General features: G+C 42.0%; 1 protein-coding gene and 1 non-coding gene across 2 annotated transcripts in view; both read left to right on the top strand.

Annotated features, from left to right (window-relative positions):
* Positions 1-984: 984 nt before the first annotated feature.
* The window catches only part of ASAH2 (N-acylsphingosine amidohydrolase 2), a 90712-nt gene continuing 79493 nt past the window's right edge, over positions 985-12203 (top strand). The window contains exon 1 of the mRNA XM_055425184.2: positions 985-1099. The gene's annotated coding sequence lies outside the window, so the exon portion shown is untranslated. The remainder of the gene's footprint in view (positions 1100-12203) is intronic.
* Positions 3470-3573, top strand: LOC129556021 (U6 spliceosomal RNA). Its single transcript, XR_008685867.1, has one exon. It is a non-coding gene; the product is annotated as a U6 spliceosomal RNA (small nuclear RNA).

Here is a 12203-nt window from a genome sequence, read left to right as displayed (position 1 = left end):
GGCAGCTGCTAATTCAAGGGGCCCACCAATAACTGGAAAAGCAGTACGGGTTTTCTTTAGGAATTCTAACCTTCTGTGCCTTCTGTGTGTGACCTGGGTGGAATGAAATGGACTTCAAAGACTTAATCAAACCTTAGAAATCTTTGCTTTGCTTTCTTTTCCCTGCCTTCGATACCTGCTGATCTGGGCCCCAAGGGGTTAGAAGAATGAACAACATTTTCGCTAGGGATCCTAGTAACCATGTGATAAAAACAAAGACACTTGTGGGAAACTGATGTTTGGTTTAGCCTGGGAAAGACATCAGGGAAAATGTAAACACTGCCCTAGTAGATGCTTCTCCAAACTACCAAGCTGACTATGTATAAGCAAGTTTCTCTGTCTGGTTACAAGCTTTCTAGAAAAGAGGGGGCATCTCCTTGCCCAAAGTGTTGGTTACTCAGTCATGTCTGACTCTTTGCAACCCCATGGACTCTAGCCCACCAGGCTTTTCTGTTCATAGGATTTTCCAGACAAGAATAGTGCAGTGGGTTGCCATTCCCTTCTCCAGGGGATCTTCCTGACCCAGGGATTGAACCCTAGGTCTCCAGCATTGCAGGCGGATGCGTTACCACCTGAACCACCAGGGAAGCCAAGCTGAAATCATTCATCTAACAAGGTCCTAACTGACATCTCTGTGCTGATTTGTCCTGCAAAGTCTCCTCTAAGTGTTGTGTTGTGGGTGTGGTGGGGGGAAAATTTAGTATTTTCCAAATCAAATGGAAGGAGCAGTTCAGTGTCAGATAATGAATGATCCTTCCCCGACTATGCAGGATGCAAAAAGATGAGATGAGCTCCAGGTGTGACCTTTCAAGGATGGTGCAGGACTTCAGCCCGTAGGCAGGCACGGCTGGGGTGTGTCCTGCCCCGTGTGTGAGTCAGCACGTAAGTAGTTAAGGTTGGCAAGCCTTGGCTTGCTGGGGTAGAGCATTCAGCCTCCAAGCGTTAGCCTGCAGCCTGACTCAGAAGAGCAGGGGCCGAGGATTCAGAAGCGTCCTAGCACTCAGGCTTGAGGGAGCAGTGACACGCGGTTCTGAACAGGCAGCTGCCGCAGTGGGTCTAGGTACGTACGTAGCTTTGCTTTGATTGATAGTGTTTTGTTTTCTCCCGTGAGAACAAAGCAGTTGTTGTTCATGTTTGCAAACAAGAACCCTTGCACACTGAAAAGGAACAGCTGTTTATGAGCTGCTATTTATAATGAAATAATAGAGGGGCAGGGAAACAGATTCTTAGTACTCATTTATGTTTCTGATTGCAGTGGCCGAGTTTCTTTGATTTTTATCTGAATTCTGGTGCTGTGTGGTCAGGTCATTTGAATGTCATGGTTATAGTAGGATTCAAAAGGTATCATTTTGGCTATTCTTTCTGTGAATGATCATATCTACATTCGGAGATATGGATTGAGTTTGCAGAATTATTTGCTGAATGGATGAAGCCAAGTGGCAGAAATCCACTTTCCTACCTCATTTTGGGAAGCGAGGTTCATCTTCTTAAGCTTAAAGAACAAACTTCTTCAGATTTACCTGAGTGAGAGCAGTCGCATTTGAATGTGGTCTTTATCTTTCTTACAGCTTGACTTTCATCTCAGGTGTGTGCAGCATGACCTGAAATAACCTTTAGAATCTCAGTTCTTTTTTTAAATGAATCCCCTCATCTGGATCTCCTAGGTTTTCCCAACACTTTTAGTGACTTTCTCTATTCTATTGATTTTAGAACAACTCAGATTTAGAGTGGACTAGAACTACTCCAAAAACTTGGATTGGATGGGATTTCCAAGGATACAGGGACTTAAGTTTATCTGCATCTCATTGCATCTCCATTCTGGCTGCGGCAACACCTGTCAGCTGACAGTGATGATCTTTTCACCAGTTAGTACCTGCAAGATTTTAAATGGTGGCAGCGCGGGGGTGGGGGTGGGGTTGCTACTTGTCGAGTTTATTGTTTAGTCGCTAAGTCATGTTTGACTGTTTTGAAAGCCGTGGACTGTAGCCCACTGTAGCCCATGGACAGACTTCTCTGTCCATGGGATTTCCCAGGCAAGAATACTGGAGTGGTTTGCTATTTCCTTCTCCAGGGGATCTTCCCGACCCAGAGATTAAACCCGTGTCTCCTGCATTGGCAGGAGGATTCTTTACCACTAAGCCACCAGGGAAGCCCTTGTCAGGCTCAAACCCTACTTAACAAGTTACTGCTTCTCAGCACAGTGATCAAAACTGGTCGTTAATCATCCTGGAATTACCTAGAATATTTCCTCCTCAGTGTCCACTGGAGTGGGTAGCCTTTCCCTTCTCCAGGGGATCTTCCCAACCCAGGGATCGAACCCAGGTCTCCCACATTGCAGGTGGATTCTTTACCAACTGAGATATGAGGGAGGCCCCCAGTGCCCCAGCTTTGCATATATTCACCTGAATTTCCAGCCCATGGGAGACTCCTTTTGGTAAACGAGTTTTTCTTTGAAAAATGCAAACAATACTTTAAGATTTAGATAGGCTGTCTCAGTCCTTAATACCTTCATACAAATCAGTTTAGTGCCTCTTTAAAATCTCTCTTCCTGAAGTAAAGGCGTTTTTCCAGAATGAAGGAAAGGTGGTGAGAATCAGGAATTTGAAGCCTAGGTTCTGAAGACAGAGGGTTAGAGAGAAAAATCTAGATGGGCACTGCAGTAGTGGCCAGGGGGCCGGTTTGAGAATCCTGAGTCATAAAAGAAGGAAATTTGGGAGGTGAGAGCAGGGTCTAGAAGGCATCGTTCACAGCGGTGCAGGTGAAGGTACCTAAAGATTTCAGGGGCTGCTGGGCATAGTTAGCATTGAAGGGGATTAACTTCCAGATTCTCAACTTCCATTTGAACTGCTTTCCAAGAACTTTTTTTGCTGGAGGATCCATGTGAGTTCTGTTTCAAAAAGTAAAGGCAAACTTCTCATCTGGAGCCTCACTCTGTGCATATAGTCTCACTCTGGTTTCAAGACATATAGAAATCTCCTGGGCATCACTCCAGAGATGATTTCAGAGCACATTGTTCCAGAGAGGAGGCTGATAAGCCCAAAGCAAGCAGAAACAGACTGCATCTTGTTTCTCTAGGTTTCAAACTCATGCCAAGTACTGTGTCTTGTCTCTCTCAGAGTTTCAATGAAGGAGTGAGAAGGTTATCACATAGATAAAAGGTATGTATGAATATGTGTATTGAAACTGAAACTGAAGTCTGATAGTTTCTAATAGTAATTCTGGTTTGGCAGCCCGATTTGATAAAAATGGGTTTGACTAAGGTCTGTGGATATTCTTTTGTAAATCTAGCATACAGATTCTTCTGCTTAAGGTTTTGGCCAAAATAAACTTGAAATATGTGTACAGTATGCAGAAATTTAGAAAATACAATTTTTCCAAGTATTTCAGCATGTAAGAGCTTTAGATGTCTCCTCTTTTGAAACACACGAGAGTGCTGGCTTTGACAGCACATATACTAAAATTGGATTAATACAGAGGTTAACATGGCCCCTGCACAAGGATGATACGAAAATTTGTGAAGCGTTCCACATTTTTATTTATTTTCAGGGAAGCAATGGAGAAACAGACATAGAGGACAGACTTATGGTCATGGGGAGAGGGGAGGAGAGGGTGAGATGTATGGAGAGAGTACCATGGAAACTTACATTGCCATATGTAAAATAGATAGCCAATGGGAATTTGCTGTATGGCTCAGGGAACTCAACAGGGGGACTCTGTATCAACCTAGAGGGGTGGGATGGGGAGGGAGGTTAAAGAGGGAGGAGATGTGTATACCTGTAGCTGATTCATGTTGAGGTTTGACAGAAAACAACAAAATTCTGTAAAGCAATTATCCTTCAATTAAAATATAAATTAATAAAAAAAAAACACACACAAGGAAGTAGAAAATTATTTTAGGGGTTTCAGGAGCCAAAGCTTTTGAAGACCACTGGTCTGTATCGTCCTTGAGGTGTGATATGCCTGCCTGACAGCAAGCGCCTCTGCCCTCAGAGAGTCCCAGAGTCTACTCCTTGTTTTGTGCCTTCTGCATCTTTATTTCCACCCCCCTACCCCAGCTTCAGGATCCTGCCATTTCTATCACTCAGCCCTCATATCACTTCCTCTATGAACTAGCTGATTGATTTATTTTGTATTTAGCAGTTGCCTGGTGATTTGAAGATAGGATGTGAGTGGTAGAGGAAACTTTTCATCAGGCAAGGTTGAAGAAGAGGAGGGTTTATCGGGCATGTTATTGATCACCTCTCCTATATCAGGGAGATGTGACGGCTGCAACTGGAATCTGAAGATGTGAATTCACATGCTGTATCTGCAACCTGCTAGCTCTTTGAACTTCCTGGAGCCTCAGTTGCATCATTTGTAAACTTAGGGTTCTGTGTGTGAAACTCTAGGATGGTACAAGTGATTCAGGGAGGAGCAGAATGGGACTCAAACAACAAATTGACATATGCTCATTAAATAGTAATCCAGAATAGAAGAGTGTATAAAGTTTAAGAGGATGAAATAAATTAAGCCCTTGACTCCATCTGAGGGATCACTGTTAGGATAATTAATGGCTTTTCAGCACTCTGCAGCTTTCCCAGCAATATCATACATTTCCTCTGGGCACGGCTTCCACACACTGTGAAGTAGGTTCTCGGCAGGAAGATGAGGAAACGCGTGCCCCCCACCCAGTCATCTTTGCCAAGAGGAAGCAGTTGATCTATGAAGGGATACCAGGAGACTGAGCCTCATTGGTTAAAGCAGAGATGTCAAGAGCCAGCTCCAAGTTCAGTTCAGTCGCTCAGTCGCGTCTGACTCTTTGCGACCCCATGAACTGCAGCATGCCAGGCCTCCCTATCCATCACCAACTCCTGGAGTTCACTCAAACTCATGTCCATTGAGTCGGTGATGCCATCCAACCATCTCATCCTCCGTTGTCTCCTCCTCCTCCTGCCCTCAATCTTCCCCAGCATCAGGGTCTTTTCAAATGAGTCAGCTCTTCGCATCAGGTGGCCAAAGTGTTGGAGTTTCAGCCTCAGCATCAGTCCCTCCAATGAACACCTAAGACTGATCTCCTTTAGGATGGACTGGTTGGATCTCCTTGCAGTCCAAGGGCCTCTCGAGAGTCTTCTGCAATGCCACAGTTCAAAAGCATCGGTTCTTCAGCGCTCAGCTTTCTTTACAGTCCAACTCTCACATCCATACATAACTACTGGAAAAACCATAGCCTTGACTAGACGGACTTTTGTTGGCAAAGTAATGTCTCTGCTTTTTAATATACTATCTAGGTTGGTCATAACTTTCCTTCCAAGGAGTAAGTGTCTTTTAATTTCATGGCTGCAATCAGCATCTGCAGTGATTTTGGAGCCCAAAAAAATAAATTCAGCCACTGGCCAAGTCAACAATGGGTGAGAAAAATGGAGAACATGTCAAATATCGAGTGCAAATACCCTGTTGAGAGGAATGGGAGGAACTAAGCTTTGTGTTCATTGGAAGGACTGATGCTAAAGCTGAAACTCCAATACTTTGGCCACCTCATGCGACGAGTTGACTCACTGGAAAAGACTCTGATGCTGGGAAGGATTGGGGGTGGGAGGAGAAGGGGACGACAGAGAATGAGATGGCTGGATGGCTTCACCGACTCGATGGACATGATTTTGAGTGAACTCCGGGAATTGGTGATGGACAGGGAGGCCTGGCGTGCTGTGATTCATGGGGTCGCAAGTAGTCAGACACGACTGAGTGACTGAACTGAACTGAAGCTTACGTGGACCATCTCTCAGGGCAGGCATCAAGGTGGAATGGGTATCCCTGAAAAAATTGGAACAAGAATTTTGATATGGCCAGTTTTTCATTCCCAGAATCAAGACTCCAAATCAGGAGGACAACTATGCCATGTCACTGGACATGAATGTGTGCTGCTGCTAAGTCACTTCAGTCGTGTCCGACTCTGTGTGACCCCATAGACGGAAGCCCACCAGGCTCCCCCATCCCTGGGATTCTCCAGGCAAGAACACTGGAGTGGGTTGCTATTTCCTTCTCCAATGTGTGAAAGTGAAAAGTGAAACTGAAGTCGCTCAGTCGTGTCCGACCCTTAGCGACCCCACGGACTGCAGCCTACCAGGCTCCTCCATCCATGGGATTTTCTAGGCAAGAGTACTGGAGTGGCTTGCCATTGCCTTCTCCGATGAATGTGTGAGGTCACCCTAAAGAAATGGACCTGTGACACCCAGGCTCCCTGCAGTGCAGGATGCTTCTGGCTGTGACTCAGCTAATTTCCCATTCAGATGAAGGAATTTTCCCCAAACTTTTCCAAAAGGTGTCCCCCAGGACAGCAGTGTCATCTGAGACTATACATGAGAAATGCCTCATTGGTGGCTTAAGAGGCGGTTTGTGTAGTGACAATGATATATTGAAGAAAAAGTTTATTTTGGCTCACTGGAGCAAATTGTGCACAGATCTTCCAACTTAACATTCCTTTGGTTGTTTGAAATCAGCCATGGTAGGAGTAGTTTTTGTGTTGTGTGCTTTTTATATTATTTCTTTTTGTGTGTGTTGTGTGCTTTTTTAAAAAATTGAAGTACAGTTGATTTACAGTGTGTTAGTTTCAGGTACGGAGAAGGCAATGGCAAGCCACTCCAGTACTATTGCCTAGAAAATCCCATGGATGGAGGAGCCTGGTAGGCTGCAGTCCGTGGGGTCGCTAGGGGTCGGACACGACTGAGCGACTTCACTTTCACTTTTCACTTTTACATGGAGAGGGAAATGGCAACCCACTCCAGTGTTCTTGCCTGGAGAATCCCAGGGACGGGGGGAGCCTGGTGGACTTCCGTCTATGGGGTCACACAGAGTCGGACACGACTGAAGTGACTTAGCAGCAGCAGCAGCAGTTTCAGGTATACAGCAGTGATTCAGTTACACACATACACATATTCTTCAGACTTTTTTTTCCTCGTAGGTTATCAGTTTCCTGTGTTATGCAATAAGTCCTTATTGGTTATCTATATTATATAGTAGAGTGTATATGTTAATCCCAAACTCCTAATTTATCCCCCACCCTTTCTGCTTTGATAACCATAAATTTGTTTTCTGTGTCTGAGTCTCTTTCTGTTTCGAAAATGTTTATTTGTGTTTTAGATTTCACATACAAGCCACATCATGTGATATTTATCTTTCTCTTGTCTGGCTTACTTCACTTAGCATGATAATATTTAGGTCCATCCATGTTGCTACAAATGGCATTATTTCATTCTGTTTTCAGTTCAGTTCAGTCGCTCAGTTCATGTACGACTCTTTGCGACCCCATGAATCACAGCACGCCAGGCCTCCCTGTCCATCACCAACTCCCGGAGTTCACTCAAACTCATGTCCATTTTGTTTTATGGATGAGTAATTGTCTGCCTAACTTCCTATACAGGAAAGACACCTCACAGGAGGTTAACTCTCTGACTAGTGTTTCCTTATGTCTTCACAGAGTGGGGAGGCCTCTGAGAATTCCCTTTACAGAAGGCATTAATTCATTCATAGGTCTTAAAGTTCCTCCTCTACTCAAGGGAAATTTTTGTTGTAGAAAATAGGAGATCTCCTCATGGGTTAGACTAAAGTATGAGAGGAATTATTCATTAGTGCTTGGTAAAAGTATTTATACCAAAAAGAGTAATTGTGAAGCAATCCTATTTAATAACTTTTAGGTGCATTTACCCTGTGTTTCTGAAGTAATCCTCACAACAACCTTTAGAGGTTATGATTATTTCTGTTTTACAGATGAGGGACTAGAAGCATAGGGAAGTTAAGTGACTTCCTCTCGTTAGGGCAGTAGTGGGATTTGAACTTAAGAAATCTTAAGCCAAACCCGTATTCTAAACCACAGTTATTTATCCTCTCCATGCAAATTTGATGTGCGTGCATATTCAATCATGTCCAACTCTTTGTGACCCCAAGGAAAGGGCTAAAACTCCAGCCCCTTTCCTCTGTATGTGAGACCCCACTTTTGTTGCGTGAAACCTATCTCAACCAGCAGCAGAACAGTAGATTTCATAATTTAATGGAGTCTCTAATGTATCTCATTAAGTGCGAACTTCAGACACAGAGCAGAGGTTGGAAGATGGAACATGAAACATCAGGTTTCAGCTTGCTCAGCCGTGGCATATTAGGCAAAATAGGAGTCATTCCTCCCAGTGTTTCTTATGCAAAAGTAAAACAACACTCTTGGGCAACCATATTTTCACCTTTCTTCCTTTTCTGGATTCTGCCAGAAATCTTGAACAAGGTTGTAATACTTTTAGGGGAAATTAAGCCTATTTCTCTTCCATATGCATTTTTCCCCCCAATTTGCTAGAATCTTGGAAGAATTGCTATATTCATGAGATTTTTGTTTTGTGTTGCAGTCACAAACATTAACCTCAGGTTTCACTCCATGCTTTTAGACCTGCCTGAATAGCCGGTACTCAAATTGAATCTGATTTAACAATTTGCTTTCCCACATCTCCTTTGGTTAGTGGCATCAAATTCTCTCAGTCTTAAAAAAATTAAAGTGATGTCTGGTTTCCCCGTGTCCTTCACCTCCCACATTGAGCAATGGTCAAATCCTGGTGACAAGCTTCACGAATACTTCTCAAATGTATACCCTCTTTCCATTCCCACTGCCACCTCCATGTACCACCTTGGTTCTGCTTCCCTCCCAAATGGGATTTCACCTTTCTTTTTAAATGGTTGTCCATCTCTAACCCCAGGTTCCAAAATATTTTTTAGCTTCCAAAATATTTTTCAGCGTCCTTTTTTTTTTCTTATTACCAATTTTTTAAAATTGAAGTATAATTCATTTCCAATGTTGTATTAATTTCTACTATACAACAAAGTGATTTAGATATATATACATTCTTTTTTAAAATATTTTTTCCATTATAGTTTATCATAGAATATTGAATATAGTTCTCTGTGCTATACAGTAGGACCTTGTTCATCCATTCTATACATAAAAGCTTACATCTCCTAACCCCAACCTCTCTCTACATCCCTTCCTTATCTGACTAGATTTTTTTGTTTTTCATTTTAATTTTTATTATTTTCTATGTCTGTGAGTGTATTTCAGAAAATAATTTTGAATAAAAGAAGCAATGGATTAAATTGGCGGTTGCAACTTGTGGTTGACATGTGTTAAGTTTGTCACACATAGTGTTGACCTAAATAATGATAAAATATTTATTCATAATTGTTTGCCTGCATTTGAAATCAAGAAATTAAGATAAACACTTATATCACTGGCTTTTTGGACATAAAGGTTATCATACTAAGTGAAGTCAGAGAAAGACAAATATCACATGATACCTCATATGTGGAATCTAAAAAAATGATACAAATGAACATATTAACAAAACAGAAACAAACTCACAGACATAGAAGACAAGCCTGAGGGGAAGGGAGGGGAGAGATAAATTAGGAGTTTGGGATTAACACACTCACTACTATATATAAAATAGATAAACAACAAGGACCTGTTAGAGCATAGGGTGCTATATCCAATATCTTGTAATAAGCTGTGATTAAAAAGAATCTGAGAAATATGTATATGTATGTATTTGCATGTGTATATGTATAATGGAATCACTTTGCTGTACATCTGAAAGTAACACAACATTATAGATCAATTATACTTTACCTACTGACTTTTCAATAAAAAATGAGATCTGTCAACACTGGCTTACGTCCCCTTCAGATGGGCACACACTTTCTGACTGTAACAGTCCTCACTGATCCCATTTTCTCCTCAACACCCAGTGTTTCTATGATTCATCTATCTTGCTGATGTCTTTGAGTTTCAGTCGGCTAAAGCACACCTCAATCCTTGAGAGAGTTGCCGATAAACATGTCCTCTTATTTACTTCCACCTTCAATGTGTGTATGATGTAGGCGGTCTCCTTCCTGGGCAAGATTTTAAGCATTGCTTAGCATCTCATTTTCTCTTCTACAAATTGGGTTTGTTTTTTCTCCCTGCAAAGACTTTTCAAGGATAATTTGGCTTATGACCTGCTTAAACTAGAGCAAGATGTTTTCTTTTGTTTCATAATTCAGTTTGATTATGGCAGGAATTGTGGTTTGGCTAGCAATGTCCTCTCCCAGCAGTGCTGGCAGGCCTGTCAGGAACATCATGCCAATTTTCTCATGTGTTTTTCTCCCTTTAATGGTGCTGTTAAGGGCCTACATAAAACCTGCTATTGGTGGCCTGTCTCTTTCAAGATATTTTGAGGTCGTTTTTCAGCAGTGTGGGGTGAGATTGGAAGCCCTTTTTTTGTGTGTGTGGTTGACTCTCATTCTATTTAAAAGGCTTATAGCTCAATGGTTTGGTTTTTGAAAGAAATTGTTCCTCAGTCAATTCATAATTCCAGGTTTTAAAAAGAAGCTCACTAAGGCTGATTGATATTCAGCAAGAATGCATTGATGTAAACAAACCAGTTGTTTACCCTGGCATCTCTTAAATTTGTCAGTGATCAGGCTGAATCTCAGTAATTAAATCTTTTGAGTATACCAACCTCGGAATTGACATACTGGAATGGAAAAAATATGAATCTTCCATCCTGTCTTTATCTGTGGACTCATTTATTAGGCAATAGCTTGTACAGCATGGTCACAGCCCTATGTCACATTGTGGTACCTATCCTTTTAGGAAAACACCAATATCCTTATCAAATTCAGGATTACCTTGATCTTTTAGGATGCATCCAAGGTTTAGCTCACCTGGTCATGAAGAGGCAGCTCAGCCTGTTTACTGATTAGAGAAACTAATAAGCAGGTAGAACCTGCTCTGTTCCATTAGACCTGACTACACTAGTTGATGCCTCGGTTTTTCTAAAAGTACCACATGATCCGATCATTGGTGGACTGGTTGGTTAGGAGTTCAACCAAGATGGAGTCAGGTGAGCACTGTCTGCCTCATGTTTCCAAGAAAAAAACAAAACAAAACTATTTTCAGTGGTGTTTTTCATTTGATGATGCCAAAGATTGGCTGATTGCAGTCATGAAATTAAAAGACGCATACTCCTTGGAAGGAAAGTTATGACCAACCTAGATAGCATATTAAAAAGCAGAGACAGTACTTTGCCAACAAAGGTCCATCTAGTCAAGGCTATGGTTTTTCCCGTAGTCATGTATGGATGTGAGAGTTGGACTGTGAAGAAAGCTGAGCGCTGAAGAATTGATGCTTTTAACTGTGGTATTGGAGAAGACTCTGGAGAGTCCCTTGGACTGCAAGGAAATCCAACCAATCCATCCTAGAGGAGATCAATCCTGGGTGTTCATTGGAAGGACTGATGTTGAAACTGAAACTCCAATACTTTGGTCACCTCATTCGAATCGTTGACTCATTGGAATAGACCCTGATGCTGGGAGGGATTGGGGACAGAAGGAGAAGGGGACGACAGAGGATGAGATGGCTGGATAGCATCACTGACTCGATGGACATGAGTTTGGGTAAACTCTGGGAGTTGGTGATGGACAGGGAGGCCTGGCATGCTGTGATTCATGGGGTCGCAAAGAGTCAGACATGACTGAGCGACTGAACTTAACTAAAGATTGGCTCAGTGGATAATGAATCTGCCTGCAATACAGGAGACACAGGAGAGGCTGGTTTGATCCCTGACTCAAGAAGATCCCTTGGAGGAGGAAATGCAACCCATACAAGTATTCTTGCCTGGAGAATCCCATGGACAGAGAAGCCTGACAGGCTGGAGTCCGTGGGGCCACAAAGAGTTGGACACAACTAAGCATGCAAGCATGTCCTTGTCCAAGAGTAGATTAGCAGGGTTGACACCATTTTTTTAACCTAGTTGAATTAGTTACTCAGTGTGACTTTTTCATACCCTGCATTCATCCTTTAAAAAAATTATCTTTGTATCACAAAAATAATACATGATCATAGCACAAAAATTAAATGTTTAAGTAAAATGCAGAAAATAAAAATCCTCCAAATCCCAGCTTAATAAAACCTTGTAGCGTTTGGAAACAGATTTGTTCGTTTTTGTCTCCATCTTCATTTTTAATTTTTTAAATAGCTTTAAAACATGGAGTTCTTTCTTTTAAACCCCAAACTTGAAAAAAAAATCTTGGAGGAAAATGTTTTCAAATATGGTACATTCTTCTGCTGACTTACAGACTATTAAACCAAAAGACTCAAGCTGTTTCTGTGATCA

Source organism: Moschus berezovskii, chromosome 12, assembly GCF_049115385.1.
Source record: "Moschus berezovskii isolate FMDL1 chromosome 12, NW_MosBer_1.0, whole genome shotgun sequence".
NCBI classification, from domain to species: domain Eukaryota; kingdom Metazoa; phylum Chordata; class Mammalia; order Artiodactyla; family Moschidae; genus Moschus; species Moschus berezovskii.
This window is presented reverse-complemented; position numbering and strand designations above follow the sequence as displayed.